This window comes from Dufourea novaeangliae, unplaced genomic scaffold (genome assembly GCF_001272555.1).
Source record: "Dufourea novaeangliae isolate 0120121106 unplaced genomic scaffold, ASM127255v1 scaffold50, whole genome shotgun sequence".
NCBI lineage: Eukaryota > Metazoa > Arthropoda > Insecta > Hymenoptera > Halictidae > Dufourea > Dufourea novaeangliae.
In genome coordinates, this window is record NW_015373927.1 from 561,038 (window position 1) to 584,492 (window position 23,455).

Genomic DNA, 23,455 nt, shown 5'->3' on the forward strand with positions numbered 1-23,455 from the left:
TTAGTCTTTACTTTCATTTAATGTTACTGATATTTTCTTACGCATTGGGTCGTTCGATAAGTAATGTCGTATACTTTTTGTGTTTACATTTTTGTTGTGCTGATACAGTTCTGTCACATGTTTTTAGTCGCAATGCTTCCTCCGTTGAATGCAGACGTATACTTTTTGAAGTGTTATAGTTTCAACAGTGAAAAAATTGTTTAAAATAATAATTCATTGCGGGGAAATGTATTGTATAAGAGCGAAGAACATTTACGTCATTATTTACTTTATGAATATGAAAAAGGCAATAATGCAACAAAAGCAAATGAAAACTTGTGTAATGTGTTCCGTAATGATATAATAAACGTAAGAAAAGCCCAAAGATGGTGTTCAAAATTTCGTACAGGCAGTAAAAAAACGATATACAAGTGTTCATAAACTCAAAACAAGAAGACTCTTTGTCGAAAGGGAATTGAAAATTTGCCCTTAGGATGGCAAAAAGTTATAAATCACGGTGGAAATTACATTTTGTTATAAAGTGAAATCATACATGTAACTTTCATAAGAAAAGAATGTTCAAAAATACGACATTACTTATCGAACGACCGAATACAGAGGGTGTCAAAAGTATTCGTACACCCTTTAGAACGGAACAACCTTTTTAAAATTGGTCCAAATGACTCGAGTTCTTTTGTGAAGTTAGAGACATTATGTAGTTTACTAAATAATGCGTAAGAAAAATTTGAAAAAGTTGCAATTGGTCTGAATCGCGAAGAAAATAGTAAAGGTCGTTTTTCACAACTCTTTTTAAACTGAGGCTATAATGAACATTTAATAAATACATATCGAATGTTAGTTATATGTATACATGTTGAAAATTTCATGAAAATCGGTTAACGTTGCTACGAGATAAATACGATTAAAAGTGTTGAAAATCACAGTTTTTCGCGATTTTTGACCTACAGCTGTAGTATATCGAAAAATTCTTACATCTTTCGATGCCTGTTACTCGTTTCTGTATTAACCGATTTCAATGAAAGTTTCAGTATGTATGTAACTAATATAAATCTTCGATACGTATTTATTGAATTTTCATTATAGCCTCTATAGATCAATCTCAGAAAAGTAAGTGCATACTATTATTCGAAAGTTCGCGTGTATCGATGCATTCATGTCTGCCGAATTGTTTCGAACGCTTCGTAGGTTTTAGTGACTAAGAACGTAAGAATCTACCTACTCTGTTCCCTTCGCATGTTGTTTTCACTGGTTCAAACATGTGTGAACTTCGATCTCCCGAAGAGTAACGTAGCGTGATCTCCTCGTAGCTACAAATTGGTTAGAAATCCGTTGCGATGACGTTAGTTTGAAAAAAGGGGCACGTGTCCGACGTAACAATATTCCGGTCCCCCGTGGTTAAAACAGTAAAAAGATGGACGAGAGACACGCGGCTCTTACGGTAGTTAAAATAGGCACACGATCCAAGTGACACGAGTAGAGGATGCGAGCCAACGGTGCGTGCTTGTCCAGGTCGTTAACGTCCACGAGTCTCCCCCTTTATTTTTCTATTAAAATCACCTTCGCTCGGTTTACACGGCTTTCTTTATCGTGGCATGTTGATTATGGTATTAACTGTATTGGTGGACACAGCGTTCCTCTATGCAGAATATTCTATCCAGTTGCCGAAAATGTGATCGGTAGCGTAAGTACAACGTTGTTCTACGTGATTCAGTAATCGTGCGATTTATAATTTACGGGGGTCATCTGTGGTTGTAGGGAAATATTTAATAAAGGTACATTCAAACAATACTTTGTTAAATTTTCATGCAAAAATATTGATTTGTTTAAGGATTATGCATGATTTCCCGGAAGGTCTTTTTAAAAAGGGAAAAAATCTACTTAACATATTAGTTTATCTCGTCTTTAATAGAAACATTTAAGAAAAAATCGTTTAAGACAAAATAGCGGACGTTGAAAGTTAAACGACCGATATTCATTTTAAAAAAATGTTCACTTTTCGACCAAACTAAGAATTCAAAAATGAAATTCTTTGTTGAGAGACTAGATTTTAATATCTAAAATAATATTATTTAGATTCTGAATCAATAAAAGAATGAAAAATGGAAATAATAATTTTCAATTCTGAAAGTATCATAGTTCATATTTAGATATTATGTATTCTTATTAAATGACCTTCGCTTATTTTAACCGGATTAAATGTTCATAATTGATCTTTCCTACATATGTATTGATCGGAAGCAAATTGTGCATCGCAAGTCTAACAATTGGAAAATCAATAACATGAGACTAACTAAAATCAATTTTGAAGAAAATGACATTATCACAAATGTGAATTATTTAATAGAGTTTTTAACATTAATTTTTATTTGTTCTTCGTGATACTTTTAGTAGTTTTAGTACAGTGCACTTCTTTTAGTTTTCTCCCCTATTTTTATAATCGGTCATTTACAATTCAACGTAATTACATTGGCCGTTTGTATGGTCATTTTATCTTAATCATAAGACTTTTATTGACGGTTAAGTTGATAACTGAACAACTCTAAAAAATCTATACGTCTTCTCGAATTACTTTTACGACACTACGCCCACCCACATTTCAATGTTTGGGAAATTTTAATGGGAATTTTAAACCTCATATCAGACAACATTCTCGACCGAATAAAGGCGTGAAACGAGCATTTATTTCAGTAGGTAGTGACCCCTTCGAAAAATTTCTCAGTGGCCATTAGATTTTCTAAGAATCTGAACTGAACCCAAATAATGTCTATATTTCTAACATTTTTCGATAAAATATTCTTGTATAGTAACTAAATTATTTATTTATACATATCTTAAGAATGGAAAAAATTATTGGATACGTATTTTTCAAAGAAATAGACTAGAAGATTTAACTATACCTCAAGGAAATAAACTGATAGTCTATCAGTGATAGATATACAGATCTGTTTACTAAATGCCTACCTAAGATAATGCAATGTTCATTGCAACGTAAAAATTACGGAAAACTGCGTACGTAGGGGCACGTTGTAGTATTACAAAATACTTAATTTCCCGAACAAAAAGATTATGTTCATTAATATTTTACCTTACATTGTGACTACTACCGAATTTTAATTCAGTCACTGCCAGTGACACTTTTTTATATCCCATAAAGGAACAACTTCTATTGTTAATTTTTAAACTATTGTTTAATTTTTTGATCAAACACTTTTACTAAATACAGAATGTAACAAATATTCCATTACGACTACTATTTGATTACTACAGGCTTTTGTTACAATTTTACTAAACTTGACTGTTCGATATGTATTTGTTTTGGACCGAATCTGAGCTGCGCCTACACTATACAGCGAAACAATATTATATAACAGATTGTTGAATAACATATAATTTGCTCCATATATAACCCGAAAAATATTATGTAACATTTTTCTTCTGTTTTTCTAACAAGTTCTATAACTTTGCCATATACATAACGTGTTATGTTATACATAATAGTGTAGACGCAGCTTAAGAAAACACGAAAAGTTCACATGATCCGTGGAATAGAACACAATGTGTTAATCTTTGAACGTTTACGACGTGTTTTCTATGACTTTCTTGGCTATTTACGAGGCATTTCAAGCGTTCTTCTACTTCCAATAAATCAACGTCGGTCTAGTTATTTTCCGGCTAACAGGAAATCGATCGTAAAATTTGATCCGAAGTTCGAGAACGACTGCCATGTTCACAGAAACCCCGAAAATCAAATCCATGTCACGAAATTCGATTTTATGGTTTATTACGTCGATTGAAGTCTAGTACGAAACTGGAAAGATTTTTTGTAAGATAAATAAAGTTATATAGTACCTATATAATTTTCCATGCATTAATTTGTTTTTATAGAATAGTGTAATGTAAGTAAACGTAATTTGATCAATGTTTAATTTAATATTCCAATATGTCTTAGAAACGGCCAAGGAAGTTGATGTCAGTTAATTAAAGTAATTAATGAAAATCTTGTATTTTCATAATACTATTTTGGGGAACAAAATGAAGTTTTCCGTTGATAGATAGTCAATTCCTTACCTGCAGTGAATACAAAAAGCATTTGCATACTAGCGTGGCCCTTAATTTTCAACATCCGATGTCTTTTGCTCTACCCCTTAGTACGATTCCATTTTATAAAAACATGATCCCAGAAAAAATTTATTTCAATCGGACAACAGGAAAGCGTGCAGACCAGGCCTTAAACTATTGAATTTGTCGATATTTTTGGAGTTTACAAAAAATTTTTAAAAAATGGTACATTTTATTGAAATTTTGTTCAAATACCATTAAAAGAATGTTAAATTTTCTATAATTTCTTCCTATATAACTTTTTCGTACTCCCATACATTTGTAAGATAATAACATTTGAATACTGTAAAATTCGCATTACGCATACATATAAATATATGTACAATACCTTTCTAATTTGCACGTAAATATCTTGTAAAAATAGTGAGTCCTGTAACTTAACACAATATCTATTTAAACGAAAGGAATATAAGAGGAACAATGAAGAATATTTTACATAGTTTTATTTAAATTCTCTTTGTAGCGAAGTACTGCTTTCCAATACACTGCAATACACGATAATACATTAGACTCTCACTATATTGCCACGGTCGGGGTTATAGGGGAATAAAATGGCAATGAGTCCAAAGCCCCCTTTATGGTAAGTCCTATCGTCATAGCCTGAACCTCAGCGCCTGTGGGAGAGCAAATTTAAGTGCTTGAAAGTACGTGTGAAGAGGAAGTGCCTAGTATGGTAATATGCTTAGTGGCAATATAGTCCACTGTATAAAATACAAGGATCGAAAATTTCAAGATAATTTTATAGTTATGAGATTTACTGTATAAGGCTTTAAAATTTTAGATTATTTCTTCTATCACTTTGTATAAATTTCTATTCAGCTATTTATACGAGTAATTTGTTAATGACCTTCTCACAATTAGCGATTTCTTCTAATTTATAAGCCTTTTATGCGTAATCGTGACATTAATACAATAGCACACCCATCGATGGACACAGCAAATTATGTAGCCGGTAAAAAACGATTATAGGAGAGGCGCAAATTAGTTGAGAGTTAAACGAACGACCAGTATACAGGGTTGTAAAAAGGGTCGATCAGGCCCCTGCCCTCGCAAAGTCACGTACACTCTCGATCGGCTCTGCCGAAAATGATATTCACCGTGTGGAGGAACGGTTTTGCTTCAAAGGCTCGTTAGTGGCGGGTTTCCCGATGAGGATTGTTGTCGGGAGGGCAGGTGAAAAAGAAGTTTCATCCATCCGACGCGGCATAAAAGTCCGTTTGTTACAGATCGCTCAAAGGCCGAACAGATTTGCGCTGTCTGCTGTATATATATAAATGGGGCGTGCGCGCCTCTATTCTTACGGGTCTCCTACCTTCGGTTGCTCCTTTCCTCTCCCTTCTCCCTTTTGCCTTCTTCTTTCACGAAGCGTGCCCAGAATCGTGGACAGAGAAGTGTAAAGGATCACCAGGAAGTTTTTAACACCACCGTCCGGGAAATGACGTCTTAATAAACGGCACCAGGTGATGCGCTTTTCGGGCCGCTTTTAACCTGTCCGACACTCTTCCTCGACCATCTATACAGGCCTCAGGCACTTATTTTCTATTTAACCTTCTTTGTACCCTGTGAGGGGGTATTTTAACACCTTCCGGATCGAAGACAAGAAATTTATAGAGTAGAGGCCTTTCGTATCCGAACTAATAAGGAGACACAAGTGTTTGGATAATGAAACACTTTTCGGATACCAAAGTCTTCATTTATTTAAGGGGTTATGCTCAATCAGGAGACTTTTTCTCGAGATTGCAAAAAATATTGTCTTATTGGAAATTGTGTATTTTAGAGGGTATCTTATAATTTTTGTATCCAAAAATATTTATCAATAACGATGTTGTCATCTATCTCCTGGAGATCCTCTCAAAATACATATAAGTAGATGCTTTGCGGTGACCATTGTTGTATATATATATTAAATAATTATCTAGTCTTTGGACGAAGGACTTCTTTTCCGTTGCATTTCTTTTTATTGACCAAAAATCGTAACTTCACCTTAAAAACATAAAACATTCGCCATTCTGTCCCAAATCAATATTTCGAAATAGAGTATGAACTAGAAGTACTCCAATATGTTTCTTAAAATGTAGAACATATTTCCCTAAATAACATGTTTTACACAATATAAATATATAAATACGTAAAATGGACTGTAAACAATGAATTCTGTATTTTTGCAAAAATATATTCTACGCACATATTATGCTGCTTGTTGCCTAAGAATAAATAGGTTTACTAGTATTTTCGTTTGTGGGATAAATATCGTAAGATTGTATGTATCGCCAGCCTCGACGGTAAGGGGTCCAGTCATACAGAGCGAAATTAAATTTGTAGGAGTGAAAGTACAAATGTATGGGGGAGGGGAAGTTAGGTATTTAGATGGCGGATTCATGTGGCGAGGCATCTGTTGGACAACTTAACAACTACCCTCCCTTTGTCAGCTCTCCTTCCAGCCCCCCCTGCCCCGCCGCCCTTTTTATACTGTAGCACTGCAGGGTTGATACACGCCTGAGACACCCCGTGGCTTTTTCTTCACCTTTTTTTTCTTTTTATTTCCCTCTTTTCGCCGACAAATAAGGGCTACTGCACGAATATACATATGTATTATTAAGTTCGTAACGAGCGATACAGGGACAATACAAATTCAGAAGCGTGGAGATGTCACCTATTGTATAAAGTTAAACAATTCCTTATACGAAATGTAATTGTTTGTGAATACATACAATCTGAAGTATGTATGACTTATACTTGACTATATTTACGTAATTATTACGTTGATTTTTATTTCCGATAAAAGACCACTCGGTTGAAAAGAACAAATGCTTTAAAATAGGTAAGATTGTTGAAAGTGTGTTAGACATAATAAAGATAACTTCGTTCAAAAATATATTCATTCTCGTTGATTTCAACGACCTTGAAATATATTGTCAAGGTCATCGTTCTGAACAACTTTTTCCTATACATGTTACCATGAATTATTCGAAAAATTGCTTATCAGAACGAATTTATTACCCTAATTAGGATACCTTGGATAACCGACGTTCTATTGAATTACGAAGCATATTTATTTGAGTTCTTCTTCTATTACTACAATATTATAAATAACATTGTTATTGATAGTATTTTGAAAAGTTAAATTTCATTCTATTCGTTTGTACGTCATGTTACACGTTAGAGATATACATACACATTAATGAGCTATTTTACTTGTTAAAACGGTGCCAAAGTCTTCGATTCCGTTTTGCAAAGAAATAGCTAAGCTACTGAAAAGAAATTTCGTTAATTAAATCCGTCGTTTGTCTGGTAACGATTTATAATACGTCTATCTGGCACGGAGAATTCGGTGTCGCCGCAGGATTTCACCCGGTACTCTATTTAGCGCTTGTTAGCACCGACAATGCGTCGCAGCTGATCCCCTTAACGAGACCGATGCTTACATTATGCGACGAGGGTGTAAGCTCACCGCGTGGTCTCTCCACGAGAAATGCGAGCACGCGACACACACCGACGTCGACCACTAAAAGCGTCACTCGTCACCAGGACTTTCTCAAAACTACCATTCAGAAACGAGTCCTTTAAGGGGGCAGGCCAGTATAAAGCTGGGTCTACATTATATAACGAAACATTGTTATATAAGAAAGTTATAAAGTTAGTTAAAAAATAAAAATACAAATGTTATGTAACGTTATGTTAAGTAATATTTTTCGTGTTGTACTTATAGTAAGTTCTATGTTATCCATGAAGCGTCAGTAAAGATCAAAGAAAGATAGAAAACATTCCTGTATAATGTACAACATTTTACCAGTCGGTCCAAACCAGTGTAAAGGGGTTGTCAAAAATTTGTTATTTTCCGTATGCAGGTGATTATTTGTCACCTCTGTTGAATTGAAACCTTTGACCGGAAAGTATTTCCTATTACCGTTTCATGGAATAGTGTTTTTTACAATTATTACAAAATCGAAAGGAGCAAAAAATTGAGCGTGCTCGTTTAATTGAACAGTTTCGAGAAAAACGTACGTTATATGTAATATAAGACCTTACGGCTATGAATGTCAAGGACAGAAATAAGGAAGAAACGGCCAGAATTAGGGGAAAGGTGTCTAAAACGATCCCTCGGGGTGAAATGATTTCTGGCTGCCCTGTGGTTATTAGTGGTGCTATATCGTAATGTCGTTCTACACTACATAGTTCTCCCCGCACGTCACTAGTCGTTGCTCGAAGTGCCATGTGAATATCAGTGCTCTGTCTGTTGTCCACAAGAAAAATTTAAAATTACTACAATTTATCTCAGATAAGGTCTTTTTCAATGTTGTGTAACTTTTGGCATAAACGGTTTAATGTGACAGATGCTTCTTGCGCGGATTTAACCACAATTCAATAATAAGTTAATTAATGTTTCGTTACCGCATTTAATAAGTTGATATTATATTCAACCACTGTGAATATGAGTTGGGTTTTTTGGGGTCATATGATCCCTCTCTACTAGGATAAAATGATCCCAAGAATCATTTTACCCATATGCTACATTATTGTTTTTTGCTTTAGTTACAACCAGAGTTGGGCAGAATTTTATTCGAATAATACACCGTGAAAAGCAGCAGTATCTAAGGGTGTCGTTCTGAGCTTTAAAGAGTCAATGAGATTAAATAATTGTTCCACGAATGTCGATTCATTCATAAAGAAGTATTATTTTATTATAAAAATTGAAATTTCCACGTTTAAACAATTAGAAATGACGAAATAGTTTTTTTTATCTTTTATTTGTTATTCGAAACTTTTTATCTAGATAATGAGTTTGCGCATGTTTAATTACAACAATGCCCTGTCAGTATTAAAGAAAAACAACGCGTCAAAGCTGTTTTTATTTAAATAAAATGTAATAACTGAAATGCTTATTAATGTTCGTTGTATTTATTATCAATATTTACGAGAATATTTTACGAGTTTGTACATTTTTTAAGAACATTCGAAAACAGTTTAACCTGATAAAGATGCTCCGTTTTGAGATTTTATGAACTGTCTGTGTCTTCCAATCTGTATTTTTATACGAAATAAAACCTTATATCTTTTTTAGTCTTTCTCCTTCATTTTACACTTTTATTATTATAATTTTGATATATTGAATGATAATATAAGAAACTAGGAATCTGTACTATTATCGGTACTATATTTAACGGATATATTCGTGTATTAAGATTAATTTGAAGGACCAATTAAACGAAAATAAATATGCAAACGAAATGATCGAATCATGTCACATGATATCACTTTATTCGTTGGAATGGGCTTGTGTAAACTAATTAGGCTGCGTGAAGAGACTGAAGTATTTATTTATATCGAAACTCGTGTGCTTAAAGAAGCATACCATCTCTCCGTCTTTCAATCTTTTTGTTCTATTCTTTTTGTTTTCGATAGATTTCATGGGGGCACATTTTGAAAACCAGTGGACATATATCAATAAAATTAATTTCATTACAATCTAAAATTAATTAGTCATGTACCTATATACAAATATAATAATAAAATACAAACAATTATAATGTACATAGTATTGTTATATTCGATTTATATACATACTACATTAATATATTTATTTATATTATGGTATTTTTATGTGGTATTTTACATTTATATTATGGTATATTATATTTTATGTGTATGTAATATAATATAGTATAACAATACAATAATTATGATAAAAAAAATTGGTTGATCATATAATTGTATCAATTTTTTTTAATTATTATACATTTCGATTATATAAGATTAATGTTTACAGGAACAGTACTGTTGATACGTATCTTTAGCACTGATGTTACATGTATAATGAGTGGGAATGATACAATCGATAGATTGTGATATTTAGTATTATCATTTATTATATCTGTATGCTTAATAATTGCAAGCCTGAGATCTGTAAGGAGTTTAATTATATTATAGATATATACGTTATTTTTGAAAAATTAATTAATACATTTGTTCTTTGCGTTGAAGTACCTACTACACAGGTAAACTCAGATTACATTAATAATCTGTGTAGTTCAAACTTCTGTGCTGTTAAATTTCACAGTGTTCTGGAGCAGTAAAAATAATATTATAAACAAGTGAATGTCCATTAATTTCTGTTGGAAGATATGTTAAAAATCAATCAGTTTAATATTGGAGCAATGAATTTACAGTATTAACAAACGATAGAATTGGGTCTTCAATCGAATATTAAAAATATTGCTGGACAAGACATAGATTATTAAGAAAATGGAATTGTACATTTTTTTCGTGAGAGTTCGTCAAATGTTTATAATATACTTATAAATAATTTAACTTCTTGTTCACATTAAATAAGAACCTTAACAATTTAATTCTAAGGAGGGTAATACCAGAAATATTATTAGGATAAATATTTCAGTAACGCGTGTGTATTACAATTTTAATACTACGGAAATTTTGAACGCAATATTTTTGAAATATTTGTGAGTATTTTTGAAAATTGACTTTTCAAATACAGAAATTTAAATTACAAACTGTTATACTTATTTAAATTACAAAGAATTTAAATTGTGGAAATTGAAATATTAAATTTACATTATAGGTACCTACTGCTGTAATATTAAGGTTGTCGCATCTTATTGTTATTATATGCCACCATCTCGAAAATGTTAAAGATTGATGTACAAACAGCATTACAGAAGCAATGTTACGCGTATATTGGAATTAAGTCGTCAGATAGTTGTACAAGCTCTAATAATAGTAAGAAAGGAATTAGTTGGAAGAGTTAGTAAACGCTAACGGAGGGAAAGTGTATCCGTTGGTTTCTCTCGGAAGGATTAACCTTCTGGGTGTATAATCACCTCCTAGGAAGTCTATTTGTAAAAACTGCTAGAGAACCAGGCGTTTCGTTTTTCACGCAAGGTGGAAAATGTCGTCCCAGCTACGGCCCCGGTCGTAGATCTAAGGGATCTGTCGAGTTACCGACGAAATGTGAAACACATCTGAGGAGGGTTGATTATATATTGGTTCCGGTTCGGTTTACTTTCAACAATGACATTGCATTGACAAATTACTTTCCTTCGTTTGTTATGCATACGACTTCGTGATGTCACAGAGAAGATAATTATAATTATTCATTATAAATAATTGGCTCTACACATTAAAAATGTCTAGAGCCAATGCAAATAAATTAAAATGCGTTGTAAAATTCATAGATCGCAATAAATTCTTAGGTTTGTGTTGGAGTTTATTTATGATTGTTTCTCCAGATCTTAAAATTGCCTATAAAACGAACAACTAAATAAATACTATAGAACACTTAGAGAAAGGAATGGAAATACATTGATACATACCTACGTTGTGGCTTATTTTAGAATTAAACGTACAATTTATATGTATAATTACATACACACGTTTTTGTGAAATTTCGCAATTCTAGTCACTACTGAATTACCTATTATCTTCAATTAAGAATACACATTCTATAGAATGTTAAATAGGCGTGTAAATGTTAATATGCCAGGCAAATATGAATTATATGTATATGTACATATTAAGACATATCTCGCATGTTAAGATTAATATTTTAATAATTTATATAGAATTTCGCTGAAATTTCACAAAAACTAAATTAAATTCAACAATAATAATAATAATAATCTTTGATATACAGACGGAAAATGTAAAAATGTTACTAAAAAAAATAATAATTTTGAAAATGGCAAACAAATGGTGTAGGTATATACGCTCTTTGGGATATAAAAAATCAATAAACGTTTACGTTTTGTGATAATGCATAGCATTAATGTGTCAATTTCACTCAACCTTTTAATTTACTTTAATTAGTCTAACAAATTCCGAGTATGCGCAGAATTAATTATAGAAGAATGATACAAGTAAAGTATAGTACAGTGAAATCAGAGTAAAATTTTCAATAGAGGGATTTTCAAGACTTTCTTGCTATAGAGGTGATGGATCATCGAATGACCCTATTGAAGAGATTTTAAGAAAGAAAAAGAGAGCTTTGTTAGCGAGATTTGCATGCGAGCCTGGCATGAATACCATGTGATTGCCTTTGAATCGAAGAATATCTACATCCTGGGAACCAACTCTTGCGACTGACTGCTTTTTCGAAATATTGTTATACATTCGGTGAATCTTTCATACTCAATTCTTAAGCTGTTGTCATCTTCTTCTCAGGGACAGTTCTACTTTTCTATTCAACTTGCTTTCTGAATTGATTGTACGATGAAAGTACCTATACAATCAACTCGAAAATCTCTAAGAATATATTTTTACTTATCTGTTTCCACACGTATTAATTTTTCATAGTTACATTTCCAATATTTTAATCCTGTGTCGTATGATTCAAATAAATATTAATAAAGCATGCATAGGTATAGTATATTCAATTGTTTATGTATCCTATAAGATTATATTAAATTTGGTTTTAATCCGACGCATAGTTGGTTAATAAGTTTATTTCCATATTAAACTTACCAAAATTACGGTCAAGAATGTCGTCGTACATTGTCTAAGAATTCCGCAGAATGATTACAAACAAGGCTCAGGGGAAAGTTTCAAAGGCGAAATCAAAATTTTCCCCAAAATTGATTTGCCAATTGCGATTCTTGAGTTGATTGTGAAATTGAGGAAAGAAAGTCACTCGATTAGAATAATTATTTAAAAGGGGAAAACAATCTCGATTTTCGATTCTGGATAGTATTAAAAAATATATACAAAACCGTCCGCACAATTTGAACTCACACAGTATAAACGTGTCATTTTACGTACAATTGGGTGTAGGTAATCCGCACAAAAGTACCTCACGATTGGCGGAAATGATAAAAGCTAATTATAATATACAGGTAGGATCGGAAACAGTTCGAAATGTTATAAGAAAAGTTATTTACTAATTAGTTAGCTTTTAGATGTTTGCCATGTTACGTGTTACAAAGAATAGAATGTTCAATGTTTCTCAAGTCTTCTGTCTGAATTCAAAATGTTAAATTTAGATTCGTCACTGAAATAATAAAATGATTATACTAAGGTAGTTAAATTAGGAAAACATTAACATATACATAGGTAGACTGCCAGATCGATCAGTTAAAAATAACGAAGTACTATTTCGTCTTTTATTCGTTATTCGAAACTCTTTATCTAGATCTAGATAATGAATTTGCCCATCTGCATTGCCATTCTGCAGAAACGTGATTCTTCAATTATCCGAATTATGTCACTCACTATTTTACATGTATGGTTATTGTTCTGATTGAAGTTTGAACCATTCGCAGAAACACCTCGTGTCGTCAGGTTCGTCCTCTCGCAATTCGGATTCGAATCAACGGATCAACGGGAGAAAAAGTGTCCAAGGCGCGTGTCAAGTGCAATAATCGAGATGTCCACAGAAGGAGGCGTTCCCTATCCTGTCTATAGTAGAGACGTCAACTCTGCGCGACCCTGCTGCGTCAGGAAACGGACGGTTACCAGGACCACCGATCGCGAAGAAAGCAAAAAAATGGTCAACCTCAGGGCGTTGCGTTATGCGGAATTTTAGGGTATATGAGCGTCTCGCGCCGAGAGACACAATGACCATCCTAAACGCTTCAGCATCCCCAGGCAGTTCTTCCTGCTGCGAGAAGAGACGGAAATGGACAAGGACATGGCCTTAACCATCTAACAGTAGTACCACCAAGGAATAAAGGAGGCAACCCCTATCTTCTCTCCTAAATAAAGAGTTTGTTTTAGATATTGACATTTATTACAGTTGGATGTTACCTACTTTTCAGTTCCACAAAGTGTTTACTAGTGCTTGTTAATTAAATTAAGAAGACGTCACTTACGTGTATGTAATTTAACGCTCTACAGTTAATACAACGGGTAAGCACCATTGGCGTAACTAGGATTTTCTCTACGTATTTTATACCATGTACGTGGGTTGCAGAAAATAAAATTACACAATTTAAAATAGTTATTTACATTTTTATTTAACATCAAAACTATGAATAGAAAGATGCGATGGACATAATTCTTAAAAATAAAAAAATGTGAGATTGATTAAAAGCAAGAGTATATTGTGAGCAGATACCTATAGTTAAAATCTATCATATATGTATAAGCTTCATTTTGCTGGTTTTTTCGGTGAAAATATTTTTCACAATCTCGAGGACTACATAGTCCCCTTATTGCATCCGAACCTTCAATTGAAGTTACAGGATTATTAGTTACAGTAGAATATTAACATTAAACAGCTTAATTCTAATACAATTTTACTTAATACTTTTACGTAATGAGGATAGTATTGTATTTTTTGTATTTAGTTGCGTTACGTATTGCATTTTTGCCCAAGTATTCATTTTTTATAACAGACGATTTTAGTATCTGACGAATGTTTTTTTACATATTTGATGGGGGGTAGGCCCACCCTGGCCCATACCTATGGTACGCATCGCGCCCCGGCTGCGATACTGCTGTAAGTCGAAAATGTATAATTTTGGAGGAAAGCTTGTCAAAGTTTTAACACAACATTAAAGCATCTAAAACAAATGTCTATCAACTGGCCTCTACCGAGGGAGGATAAAAAGCAGAGTTATATCAATTTTTTTTTGGAGTGTATGCAGAAGCTTGCACTTACAGTCTTTCTACAGATAAAACGAGAAATTCATATTTTTGGAGTTATGACGGTATTGCAGTCGTGGTGTGATTATGTGGATGTAATAAAGTGTTGCTATGATTTCATAATTTTTCTTAATATGTTTTATGCTGCTCTTCTCAAGAAGAAAGAGAATATTTAAGTCATCGTAAAATGTTGGATTTGTTATATACCAAGGAGGATTTGTAATTGTTCTTAAGAGTTTTGATTGCATTCTTTGTATTACACAATTCCACGTCTTATGTCCATATAAGTTTATTAACAGTCCTATACATATGTATAGTAGTGTTTTATTTTCTAAGGATAGTGGGGACTTTCTTCCAAGTAGCCAGTACATTTCTTGTATTTTATTCTTCAATTTTACATTCTACCATTTTTTTATACAAATTATCACAAGTACCTAACTCAGACCTCATTAAAAAGTCAACGTTACACCTGGAGACCTCTCCTTGTCAATGCCGAGGAGCGTTCGAACACTTACCGAGTATTTACTGTATGGCGTAACTCCGTTAAGAAGTATTTTGCTTCCGAACCTCATACATTCAAATGAAATATGATACATTCCAACTTCTAACCTGCGTGAGGAACAATTAATAAAATTCAGTATTGAAGTAACAATTGAGCTGGTGACAAAATGATTGCTTGCATATTGAGTTCGGTCGCAAATTGATTGCACTACTGAAAACTATGGCTAAAACATAACAATTAGATTTGAAAATTAAAGCTAGAGGATATGTGTATTACACGGTATGAAGATATCAAATTGGGCAATAGCACAACTCGAAACATCCGAATATTGTGTGTGATTTAAATTATGAGCGGTTGTGTATATACCTTGCACATTCTACCACGATGAAAAGAGGTGGAAACGGAGGAAATAGGAAGGAAGAAGGTACCGGGTGTTCTGTCCTGTGACGGTCAACTGCGACTCTAAAAGACCGGTTCGCAACAAAAGTCGGGATGCCAGAAGGCAAGTGATTATTTGACTTAATCGGTCATGGTGAGCGTTGAAAATCTAGTCGTGTCCGTAGCGCGTGTTCTCGAGAAGACGTTCGAGAGATCCCGGTGATTTTACTCAGCGTGGTGCTTCTTCGGCACGCTATTGCCGAAAATTTGTTCCGGAAGGGCCGATCGATGATAAGTTTGAATGGAGCATCTGAACCTTTTTCTGCAGAACCAATGCCATTATTCCTTGGAATGCGACACGTTTGTCACTTAGGAGACAGTGTTACAATTATTTATAACGTTAAGTGTACCCCTGTTTCATTAAACAGTACAATTTAATCGCATTCAGCAGTGAAGTTGAACGATCTTAAATAATATAGATTCTGTGCAGTAAATGAACATTTTACAGGCTGTTAACGTTTCAACGACAGAACATTTAAATAATATACAAATATTCTATAGCTTACGCAGTTCTGGGTATCTTAATCTAGAAAATAAAATCTTCGCACAGTAGAACAACAAGGGGGATTATTAACAAATGGCCATTTTTGACCCAGCTTGCGAAGAAAAAATTCTTGCAGGACATTTAACAGTATCTTTCGGGTAACAAACAATATTATTAGCATTTATCCGAGGTGTGATGGGAAAGTTGCCAAAAATGAGTGTAAACAGTAATAATGATCAAACTCACCTAAGCGTCACGTTTAATCGCCTTATTCTTCAGAGAATTGAACCATTCTAAATATAATTGGTGAGAAAATCGACTGAAGTTTGGAATTTCGGTTGAAGTTGTAATGAAAATGGTAAAAAACCGTATCCATACGTGAACGGTCATTCGCTTTAACCGAAACAAAAAATTGTCTATAATTTCGAAAATATTCATTTTTCATCATTTCGCAAGTACTATCTATCCCAGATGTTGTGAACCCATTTTTGCTGTCATCCTGCATATTTACCAGACGCACCGATTTCCGAGTATAGATGAATATTTTGGCTGTAGATGTAACCGGTGTCGATATTCCTGGAATCGATTCATGTTCTAATTGTGTTACGGAGCAAGGCATCAACGGCGGATTCGACTGGCTCGTTTTCGCCTACTGGATTTAATCAACGAGCCAAAGCTTCAAAGATCCGACGAAGATGCCCCCTCGAAGTAGTTTGTTTATCGTCGGCGTGGCGGTAGTGGGGCATGCTCGATCACTTCCTTTTTTTCTCGAGAAGAAGAAGAAGAAGAATCCGTCCGATCCAATAACGCTGCTCGAGCTGTTTCCTGGAAGCTTCCCGCCACTCTGCTCAGTCTACCAACTGACAAGCACCAGCCCTCCTCTTCCGGGACAGCTTTGTCGTGTTTTTTCCCCGTCAGCCCTCCACGCCGTTTCGTTAAACTTTACAGGCGATTCAGCGTCCAGTGTAGATGCCTCGATCGTAAAATTTCTTATAAAACGCCCGAGTGTTTGGAAGAAATTTATCGATGTACATAACGTGTGTATGAATGTCAACGCATACAGGATTATTTTAACGATTCTGTACGAAGTAGCGTGTCATATTTTCTGTTCTCTTCTATTTCAAACAGGATTCGAAACTGATGCGTTGACTACAAATGTCGGAGTTAATCATCGGCGAACGAAGTAATTTATGGAGAATCTACGCAGTATGTAAATCATTTGTAGCTTGTTTGGAATCATTTCGAACATATGACTCTTCATGCCCCCACCCCCCAACCCCTATTATGCATTTTTAGATTAATTTAAAGGACTTTTTAATGAGTATATATTTGTATATGTATAAAGGTATCATGAGCCGGAGAAGCAATTAACCCTTGTGTGAGAAACCAAAATGTTCAGGGTTACCAAACATCTGTTAGATAAACATAGATAATTTTACTTTCATACTTTTTCGAAACTCTTAGTTTTCCCTTCCTAAATATATGTATATCAAATGCTGTATTAAACAAGAACATAAAAAAGTGTGAAGGGAAATACTGTAGAAATGGGTACATGGGTACTCGATTGCTCACACATTTGATACTCCATAAGATTGAAAGGTAAGAAATAAGAAACACGTATGATTAAATCTGGAGATGTCCTTTTTCATAAAGAAACTAAAAAAGTCACTTGTTTTATGGGACAACGAAAGTATCGCAGTACAATATTTTTAAGGCGGTGCGCATACGATCTAGCCCAATGCTACATTTTATTGATGAATTAATGTATGGAGGACACCGTTTGTCAACTGTCACTTTTAAAGAAACAGTCTTTTCGTTCACTTTTGAAAGCTGACAGCTACGCTTCTCTATTCTGCATTTATTAACAGTTTTTCTATACACAATGTTGTATTCTATCGGTTGTCTTGGAGAAATTTGAATTTAATAGAATTATGTATTTAAGCAAATACTGTTTGAAAATAAATTTTCATTAATTATATTTATACATATACTGAAATAGAGTATAAATGAGATACTCGTATTACGTTAAAGTCAGTCAAGAATGAGTATATCTTTCATTTCATATTTTTTATTTATTATTTTCTATTTCTTGGTTACCCAAAAAAGAAATTAACATACTGGAAGGCATTAGTTATCCCCATCATAATACATATTACCTTTGAATAGGAATATTATTGACAGGTACTTCTAAACACAAATGTATCAAATATTATGTATTTAGGAGTTTAAGAAATAGAAACAAACGTTTAAAGTTATTTATACCGTATTCCTATTTTTTCCGAATGCTAACACATTCAACGTAAGTATTCCGGAGTCGATTATAAGTACTATTATTTGTTTCGTCGCGAAATTTGAGATTGAAGCATCTACAAATAAAAAGATAGCACCTTAAAAGTCCTAACCATAAAAGAAGTGTATTACATGACCATCAATTAGTATACGTGGTAATCAATATAAATAGGTAAAATGTTCTTGTAAATGTGTGACATCATATAGGTACGTAGGGATATCAAAACGTTACATTATGATCCAGAAAAGATTTATTTTTCACATATGATCCTTCATTATCAATGCACTTTTGCATTCTATATTTCCACCTCTCCAAAAGTTTCCTGTAGCAAGAAACATTCTTTGAACCGAACCAATTTACAACAGCCAGTTTTACAGCTTTCGGTGAATACCAGTAAATTACCCTTGATTGTTTTTTTTTATTCAGGAAAAAGAAAAAAAGTCTGAAGAAGCCAAATTGAGGCTGGTAAGGTGGTCACTCAATGTCCAAGTAAGTATTGTTAAAAATTTGATGTTTGCATGTACAGTAAATGTTCGATGAGCGTTCGATGGCTTCTCAGAAATGAACATTAAATATTTCATAAACTAATGAAACAAATATAATTGGCTTCAGAATTCCAGGCTCTATCAATATGCTAAACCTCATTAAAAAGTCAGCATTATACCTGGAGACCTTTCCTTGTCACTGCCGAGGAGCCTTCGAACACTCATCGAGGATTTACTGTATTTTGAAATGCAGACTTTCCATTATTAAAAATTATTTGAAATTTATAAAATCAAGTACTAAAAGAAACTTCTAGAATTCAATAAACACCATTGCATTTACTCCAAAAATTTGTCGTCTTCACATTGTGATCTCCTAAACGAAAATAGCAGCCTCATCCCGCGAACTTTTTGATATCCCCACGTACACATGAATTCCAACATACCAATCGACCCCATAATGAGTTATCTTCCAACATGTAAGAAGTTATTTTATAACGCTCGTTACAAGTTCGAGAAGCGATCCCAAGTTCACAAATTGTACCTATCGTGTTACTCGATAGGTTAAGAAATTGAAGGGACACGATGACGTTCGTCTGCAACGTTCCACAGGCCACGATAAAAAGATGCAAGAAGAACTGTTGTTATTGCATCGGGAACGACTCCGGGGTCTCCCGCGGCGGGCCTCTCGGTGCTGAGTAAACATTAAATGGACGTCTAGTTAGTTTACACTTTGTTTTCGGGGCTGTTAACGAAACACGCGGTTGCTTTGAAGCGCCGACGCCAACCTCGAGTCACCAATGTAAACGTTCTCGCCTCTCCTTCGCCGAACATTTCTTCAGTATGCTGTGCACCTCGAGTACTAGAGATGGCGTAAATTGCTACTTGTAAATCACGAGTGATTCGATTACATTCGTTCCCAATCGCGGTGATTTTTCAAGGAGATCGTCTCTGATTGCTGCAGAATATAACAACAGTTCGTTGAACGCGTCACATAACCTGTATATTCTATATTCTATATTAATTACATAACAACAAAAATGCTAGTTACATCGTATCTGGATTAATGGAATAATGAGAAACAATGAATAATAATGAATAAATTAATGATTATAAATTCTAATCAACAATATACATATGTTTTATAATTATAGCAAATCATTCTTTTATAATTTAATTTTTTCTACTGATTTTTCAAAACGCAAATATTAATGTAATTCATTTTCAAATCATAATGAATATGTGTTTCTTTAAAGATCAAAATTAAGATCACAGTGAGAAAATTCACTGAAGATAAAAAAATCAGAATCACGGACGTAAATGACATTAAATCATGACCATGATCGTGGTTCCATGATCACTGTGATAAATCATTATCAATGCTTTTGCACACCATCTCTATCGAGTACGCGTAATCACTTTCCTCAAGTAAAAAGACGTATCGATCTTCTGCGATTTAAATTGAAAAGCAACCCAGCGTTCATCCCCTCGCTCAAAGGCTATTCCCATATTTCGAACGGAGAGAAATCAAAATTACACTTTATTTACACGTAACATTTAACGACTAAGCATGTTGTAGTATTAGTTGAGGGGTTATATACGTCTACATAGCCTTTCAGATGTATGGTAGTACTACTTTGAATATTTTATTTAAAAATTCTTAAATTTAACGAACTTATAGTTTAAAATAGTCGAACGGTCCCTTGCGCCTCAATAAAACCTTAACCTCTTCAGGGACGAATTTATAAAGACCAGAAAGAATATTTTTTTATTCGATTAAAATATATTTATAAATATTAACGATAATCAATTGGTAGAATATTCTTTTTTGTTCTTTTGTGTGGGGTATCTTCTAATGAATACTTAATTACAGTTTCGGAATGATGCTTGAACGAAAGAAAAACTAAACGTACACATACGTGCCGGTATCCCTCAAGAGGTAGTTAAAAGTGTTTTTCTCAAAGTGGTGTTTTTAAGAACGATGGCCACTGTATCCCGAAAACTAATGGATCGATTTACTTGAAAGACACAAGGATTCTTGATACAATTATCTAGTCTTTGTCGTAGGATTTCTTAAAAGAATTTGTTCACCAAAAAGAAATTCTTGAAATCTATCCTACTTTTTTCCCTCACAGGTTGTACTATATGTAGCCCCTTAAAGGTTGATTCTTGAAAAGATGTCTATTATTTATGTCTAAGTGTATTATTCGATCAAATAAACGAGTGTCCGACGGTTTATTTGCACGTTGTTGATTTAAAGTGGCGCAGTCAGTACAGTGATAGTCACAGAATTGTTACTCGAGCCAAATTTCGTAGAAGCGTGTACCATGTACCTACCAAGTCGACGGACGATAGATCTACTTCAACGAGATTAGAGGTCCAGTTATCAGTCGATTACGCGTGGTACGATTAGTTGATTCAAGCATTCATTATTCTATTACCGAGGGGCGTTTACAAACAGGTTGTAGCGTAACATCGTCGATTAATGCTCAAAATATTTATCAACTTACGCACTTTACTCTCATCCTTTGAATCCTTTTTTCGAAAAGGTTCTCTTCATTAAATTCCTACAAAAGTAATTTTTCCGTGAAAATTCTTTTATTTCTTGATGCGATCTACAAATTGTAGAACGAGAAGTATACAAAATTAAGCACAAACTTGTGATAAATGATATTTGGTTATTAGACAAACTACATTCTTTCAGAATTTATACAGTTACATAAGTATCCGCCCATCGTCAGTCCACGCAAAGTCGGACACTTTTTCGAGTAATATTTCGGATTTTGTTAAAACTTTGACATGTTGTAGTTTGAGTGATAAATGAATGTATCTGGAAGAGTTTTTGAGAATTTTTAAAATTACCAATTTTACAGCTATTTGAAATATAGGGTGAACCGTTTTTCAATAAATTATACTTATAATTATCCGAGAAATTATTATTCAATCAGAACTATCTATTAGTTTATGCTTCTATTACACCGACTAAAATTTAAAAATTGTTGTAACTATATGCATCAATATTGAAGCTAGCTAGCTATAGTAGGTGCAACATTTTTCTTCTCTGAATTCTGTTTTTGTATATTTTTTTAAGAAACGTAATAATGACATTTATATATATTTGAACGTTGTTTGGTGACGACTGACAATGAGGCAGGTTCGAACTAGGGCTTGGACTTCTTGAATTTATCTGTATTCGAATATTCGAATACCTCTGGTTGTTCAATTCTTGACGAATATAATTCGAATATTTAAGTATTGGAGTAGTGATCAAGTGTGTATGTATTATGTTCACTACAAATCATTAGCTAAATGGAGCTAAGTCCATTTCACTACTGTCAGCTAAAACTAAAAATAACAATAATAATTAGTAAGGTGTAAGCCGTTATCTTGCGAAACGTTGGGAAAACAATTCCGCAAAGACACGGCTTGCACCCGAAAGCCTCAACATTGAGAACTGTATACTGTATACTGTATGATGCCGGGCCGTGAAAGCCTCAAATCTCTGATTAAAAAACTTAATTTATAATTCATATCATATCATTCAAATACGTACTACGAATATCTAAATACATATCACTATAAATCACTATACAACATATTCGAATAGTCAAGTATTCGAAGTTTATTCGTAGTATTCGAATACTTAGAAAATATTCGAATAGCCCCAGCCATAGTTCGAACGTGTTTGCAGCGGTGTAAGGACCTACGTAATATTTATGAAACCACATCTATTCTGAATTTATCTGTTATAAATATCCAAACATAAGAGCTACAATGTCATAGTTTACTTACTTATTCTCGTAAAACATGAAGAAGTATTCGTACAATATGTATACGTTTTCGAGGGAATACAGAGAGCCTTCGTTGGGTGTGAAGGCCTCGGTTCCGCTTGAGTTATATGCTTGACTGGTTCCACAGCCCCCTTCCCAGCGGTGGCGATGACGTCTGCACACTCATCGTGGAGGAGCCGGCTCACACTTATCGAGGATTCTCTGTACCTACCTATCCTATCACCGGGGATGAATTCAGATGTAGTCTTATAAATAGTTAAATCTCCGTGTGGGTGAATATAAACAGCTTTTATTAACACTTATTTATTAACACTTATATATCATCATATACGGGTGTATGAATGCTTTTATTCTCTATTGTACGTGCATACAGCAATGGTGAGGCGTTCTGTCAACCTGGGCGTATTACAGTAATGTCTCGATGGGTGCGGAAAGGTTTTCAGTCGCTCATAAATTTGTTTTTTACCCGAAGCCGAGCCTCTGCTTAGCTTCTGTTTACTCTATTTTGATTGATTCCAGAGGGGGACTTCCCCAGTGGTGGGAATAACGCCGTTGCTCGTGTCGCATTCATCGAGGGATCACTGTACTCAGTTTTCCACTGGACTGCACTGTATAAGGAAGTCTTGAAATATTATAGAAACATCGTGGTATGTTCACGTGACCGAAAAGTTGGAGAAGAAAGTAACGGGACCATTCAAACAACCGCGGACAAGCGTCTCAACAATAAGGCCAAACATTAACGATGATTTTTCGTTG